Source organism: Arachis ipaensis, chromosome B06 (assembly GCF_000816755.2).
Source record: "Arachis ipaensis cultivar K30076 chromosome B06, Araip1.1, whole genome shotgun sequence".
NCBI lineage: Eukaryota > Viridiplantae > Streptophyta > Magnoliopsida > Fabales > Fabaceae > Arachis > Arachis ipaensis.
In genome coordinates, this window is record NC_029790.2 from 15,903,550 (window position 1) to 15,909,131 (window position 5,582).

The window sequence follows — 5,582 nt, forward strand, 5'->3', positions numbered from 1 at the left end:
ATAAACTAAATATTTTCATATATTGAAACTGAAACAACATTGTTTGATCATAATTGTCTGATCGATATCCAAAAAGCTAACTATAATAGCTTATATCACTACCATTAACTTAATAAAAGGGCTAAAGCAAAAAAATGGACTTAACAATAAAACCAACCACAATATTTTTAATGGCAATAAGAGAGCCCTATACAAAAAATATGGCATTAGTTCTAATTACATAATGATCAGAAATCAGCATCAAATAAGTTTATCCTTCTTCTTAAGAGAGTTGAATCTTGGAGTAGGAACAAAAGTCATATAGTCAGCAAGTCTCTTGATAGTGACAGAGCTAGTTTCCCTAATGGTTTCAGCAGAAGGAGTTGTTGATGTTGCGACAACTTGGGGGGAGGCATTTCTTCTGACTCTTCCCTTTGACAACTTTCAGTTTTATGGGCCTTGCAACACTTTCCTACATAATTTCAACAACAATTTCATCCAACATTCAAAAATGATTTCAGTTACAAATATAAACAACAACGTTTAATTTTTTCCAGTTATAAATGCAACTTGTTCTGAGTTTTGTGTGTATTATGTTAATGGATAGGCATCTGTCTAGCTAAACTTTTTACCGTGGTGAAACACAAATGTCATGAAAGGTTCTTCCATCTACAAATGAATAAAGATAAAACTCAAAATAAACTCAAAATCATAAACAACTCTATACTGTACATTAACTTATTACACGAGCATTAACTCTGTACTGTACATTAGTAATAGCATACAAGGAAACTTATCTATTTTGTGTTTTTCTCTGCAGTTACTGCTCCTCATTTATTTTATTCTATTTACCAATCAATGCTAAACAATGATGTAATCTATTTTATAATAATAACAATAATATCTACTAGAAAAACTTATTTCAGAAGAAATTAACGTAATCTACTTTATAAAATTCGGTTTCTGAGAAAATTTTGTGGATGAAACTTGCTTCACAGAGATATTATACATTGCTGTTTCACATAGTTCCGAACAAATCTTGGAAAATAGGTGGTTGTGCCAAGAATTGGTTTCATGTTACTTAGAACATGAAGAATTTTTTATCTCCATTTTTAATCTAACGACAATGCATGATCTTATTCTTAGAAAGCAGAGCAACACAGGTAATTAGAAAAAAATTGAGGCCTTTGTAAACATGATTTCAAATCGAGAAAAATTAGTATTTATATTCTCTACAGTATGTAATTAGAAACAATACATTCCATTAACTCTGTTTTAAAAAATTTAGCCTAATACATGCTTAACTCTGTGGATCACAATACGTAAACCCTAACCAAATTCTAAAAACAACAACCCTAAACCATAGATCACCTACAAAATCGAACCTCAACACATTCAAAAGAGTTTATTCACCATAACAAACACATTACTATATATATATATAAAAATAGAGTTACCTTCCCATTTGCAAACCAAATCATTAGGGCACAAATAACACTAAGGCAAAAATGCAAAATCGAACAACATTTCATTCAAATAAAAAACAACCAGCAGAATTTCATTCTCTCTTTTGCAATCAAAGATAGCATATAGGTGAGAAAGAAAAAAGTTTTTTATACTTTGCAGTAGCGCCGAAAATGCTGCCTTCCTTTGAATTTGGTTTGCAAAATAAGAACCTACACTCATCGAAGAAGACACACATGACACCCGCTGTATAATCGCACGTCAAAATCCAGCTTTAGTCGTCTTCCACGGAGCTTTGTCGATGGATTCAGAGAGGAACAAAGAACAGGAGGTTTCTTTGACTAAGAGTGAAGAGAAGTGTGTTTGAAGTATGAGGGATAAGTGTTTTGTCTTCTTTTCTACTCTATATGGTACTATGTTGATGTCAGCCCTCACAAACAATCTAAACAGTGTCATTTAAATTGGTTACTGTACAAGATGTCTATGGTACGGGTTGAGAGATGGATCGAGAACTTGCGGGTTGAGGCAGATGCCGGATCACTTGACTGGAGCAATGGGGGGAGGTACCTGCAAAGACACTCCGACGCTCAAGTCAGAATGGATCTAAGAGGTATAAGGTGTGAGGAATGAATGAATACCTAGAGGGACCTGGGTCCTCTATTTATAGGTGATGGTGAATATCTTATCTTATCTTATTTGGCTAAGATAAGGGAGACGTTTGAATTATCTTATCTTATCTTATCTTATCTTATTTGGCTAAGATAAGGGAGACGTTTGAATTCAAAAGTTGGTTAGGACCTCTAGTGGGCTGGTTTCGGGCCTTCTGGAAGGGCGAAGCGGGTCAGACCCTGGCAACCGGGTTCGGGGACCGTTCCGGGTGTAGGATCCGTGGGCCGGATCCGTAACAGTTGCCCCCAGAGCGAGAGAGTGAGGGTGCTCAGTCTCATCGCTGGAGGAACCTTTTCCTCGCCGTTGTGGTTTGGCAAGGAGATCGTTGTTTGGTTTTTCCGATCAAGGTCGAGAATTTGGGGAGTTTCTAGCCGTTTCATGGTCAGGCGAGGACCACGTTTTTTGTGCGTCTCATCACATGCCGGGTTTGATGACCGTTCCGAGGAAGGACCCGAAGATCGGGTCTGGAACAGTTGTCCCTGGAGTATGAGAGCATGCTAACTTGGTCTCAATGCTAAATTGTTTGGAGAGTCCAATTCTCTGTAATTCGGGAGACTGTGAGGAACCTAGAAAGGGCGTGACGTCATCCTGCACTGATTGGCGGGATGTTGGTCAGTCCGGTTTTTCGCAAGTTGGAAGACCGTCAGCTCATGCTTGTTTTGTGTGGCCTTTTCTAGGCCGTTATTGTGAACTTATTTTAGGCCTCTTGGTGGGTCGATTTCAAGACTTTGTTTATTTAGCTTATTTGGATTTCCGTTTTGTTGGCCTCACGGTGATCGATCCTGGGCCGTCATTTTTTGTTGTTTGGATACCCGTTTTGTTTTTTGGATATCCGTTTTGTTGGCCTCAGGGTGATCGATTCCCGGATAGCCGTTTACTTATTTGGATATCCGTTTGGTTATTTGGATATCTGTTTTATTGGCCTCGGGGTGATCGATTCTCGAGTATCCGTTTACTTATTTGGATATCCGTTTTGTTGTTTGGATATCCGTTTTATTGGCCTCAGAATGATCGATTCCCGAGTAGCCGTTTACTTATTTGGATATCCGCTTTGTTATTCGGATATTCGTTCTGTTATTTGGATATCTGTTTTATTGGCTTCGGGGTGATCGATTCTCGGGTAGCCGTTCACTTATTTGGATATCCGTGGGTAATCGATTCCCGTGTAGCCGTTTGGATATTTGGATATCCATTTTGTTATTCGGATATCCATTCTGTTATTTGGATATCTGTTTTATTGGCTTCGGGGTGATCGATTCCCGGGTAGCCGTTCACTTATTTTGGATATCCGTTTTATTGTTTGGATATCCGTTTTGTTGGTCTCGGGGTAATTGATTCTCGTGTAGCCGTTTGCTTATTTGGATATCCGTTTTGTTGGCCTCGGGGTGATCGATTTCCGTGTAGCCGTTTACTTATTTGGATATCCGTTTTGTTGGCCTCGGGGTAATCGATTCCCGTGTAGCCGCGTTTGGTTTGTGCCGTCGGACGGGGCAATGCTTTTGAGAAAATAAATTCCATTTATGGTTTGGGCCTCGTTAAAACCTCCCAATGTGGGTAGGAAAGAGTGCCCAGTAAGAAAATATACAATTAAACGACTTAAGCAATAAATGCAAGTAAAAAAGGCAAAATATAAAGGGTAAAGAGATAGTCTTAAACGACCTCAATCTTGTTGCTTTGGAAGGATGTTTCTACATATAGTAGCATCGTAAGTTGGTGGAATTTCAGGATCTTGGAAGCTTGGTCCCATCTAGTCTTTCAAGCATGTAGGCTCTTTTTTCGATTACCGTCCTAATTTGGTAGGGACCCTCCCAGTTATTTGGATATCCGTTTTGTTGGCCTCGGGGTAATCGATTCCCGTGTAGCCGCGTTTGGTTTGTGCCGTCGGACGGGGCAATGCTTTTGAGAAAATGAATTTCCATTTATGGTTTGGGCCTCGTTAAAACCTCCCAATGTGGGTAGAAAAGAGTGCCCAGTAAGAAAATATACGATTAAATGACTTAAGCAATAAATGCAAGTAAAAAAGGCAAAATATAAAGGGTAAAGAGATAGTCTTAAACGACCTCAATCTTGTTGCTTTGGAAGGATGTTTCTACATATAGTAGCATCGTAAGTTGGTGGAATTTCAGGATCTTGGAAGCTTGGTCCCGTCTAGTCTTTCGAGCATGTAGGCTCTTTTTTTATTACCGTCCTAATTTGGTAGGGACCCTCCCAGTTGGGCGTGAGCATCCCTTCTCCGGGAGTGGGTGGACCGATATCATTTTGTCGTAAGACGAGGTCTCCTGGTCCAAAGTCTCATCGTACCGTGCTGCCATTGTACCTTAGACTTATTATTTGTTTTAGAGCTAGCTCCCGTAGGTGTGCTATGCTCCTGACCTTGTCTGCAAGGTCCCACTCTGCCTCTTTGTCGTTTCCTCGCACGGTTCTGCGCGGACTTTGGTCTTGGTGTGCATCGAGGTCGGCGAGGAAGATGCCTGCCGCATCTCGGGATCTCTTGCAGAGGGTCGAGCTGGTGTTCTCACACTCTACCGCGACTTTCCGGTCTCTCTGTATTGTGCCGATAGTGCCGTCATCGGCTTGGAACTTCATGAGTAAGAATTTGGTGAAGATGACTGCCGAGAGGTTGTTAATGGTCTTTCTCCCGAGGATGATGTTTGTAGGTGGTGGAGTTCTTAAGGACGACAAATTCGGAGAGGATGGTCTTTCTTTGGTTCCCGGCTCCGATGGTGAGGGGAAGTGTGATGGTGCCGTCCGGTTGAAGGAAGTTATCCCCGAGCCCGGTTACCCCATTATGGTGGGTTTGTAGGTTTTCGTTTCGGAGCCCGAGTTTGTCGAAGGATCCCCTGAAGAGGATGTTGGAATCTGCTCATGTGTCGAGTAGTATTCTTCTGACCAGCCCGGTTCCTATCTTTGCGGAGATAACGAAGGGGGCATCTTTCGCCGAGGTGCTGTATTGGCAGTCCTCGGGGGAGAATGTTATCGCATTATTGGTGATGATTGTCGGGGTTTGGTTTCTGACTGCCAGGACCTTGAGGTTCTTTTTTAGTACCGATTTCGACTTTTCCGGCTTATCCTTGCTTGTTATGATGTTGACGACTATGGTCGGGTCTGTTTCCGGACTTTCCCGAGGGGCTTGTCTTTGTGTCCTTGGGTTGCGTCCTTCCCTCTCTGGTGATTTGTCTCTTTCTGTGCGCTTCGACTCCCTGATGATCTTGGCGAACTCGGAGAGCTTGCCGTCTCGTATGGCTTGCTCCAGAGCGTCTTTTAAGTCGATGCAGTGCTGTGTTCTGTGCCCGTATCCTTGGTGGTAGTCACAATATAAATTCTTGTTGCCGCCCGTTCTTTCTTTAAGTGGTCGGGCCTTCGGAAGGACGCCTCGGTCAGCTATTTGGTGGTAGATATCGGTGATGGGAGCTAACAAGAGGGTGTAATTTGAGCATTTGTCGGTTTGGAATGTTCCTTTTGGTTTTCTC

At 41.7% G+C, this 5,582-nt stretch overlaps 1 long non-coding RNA gene across 1 annotated transcript; it reads right to left on the reverse strand.

Moving 5' to 3' along the window:
• Positions 1–1,939, reverse strand: LOC110263193. The gene is made up of 2 exons (XR_002348379.1): positions 1,599–1,939; positions 1–451 (listed from the first exon to the last, which is right to left on the reverse strand). It is a non-coding gene; the product is annotated as an uncharacterized LOC110263193 (long non-coding RNA).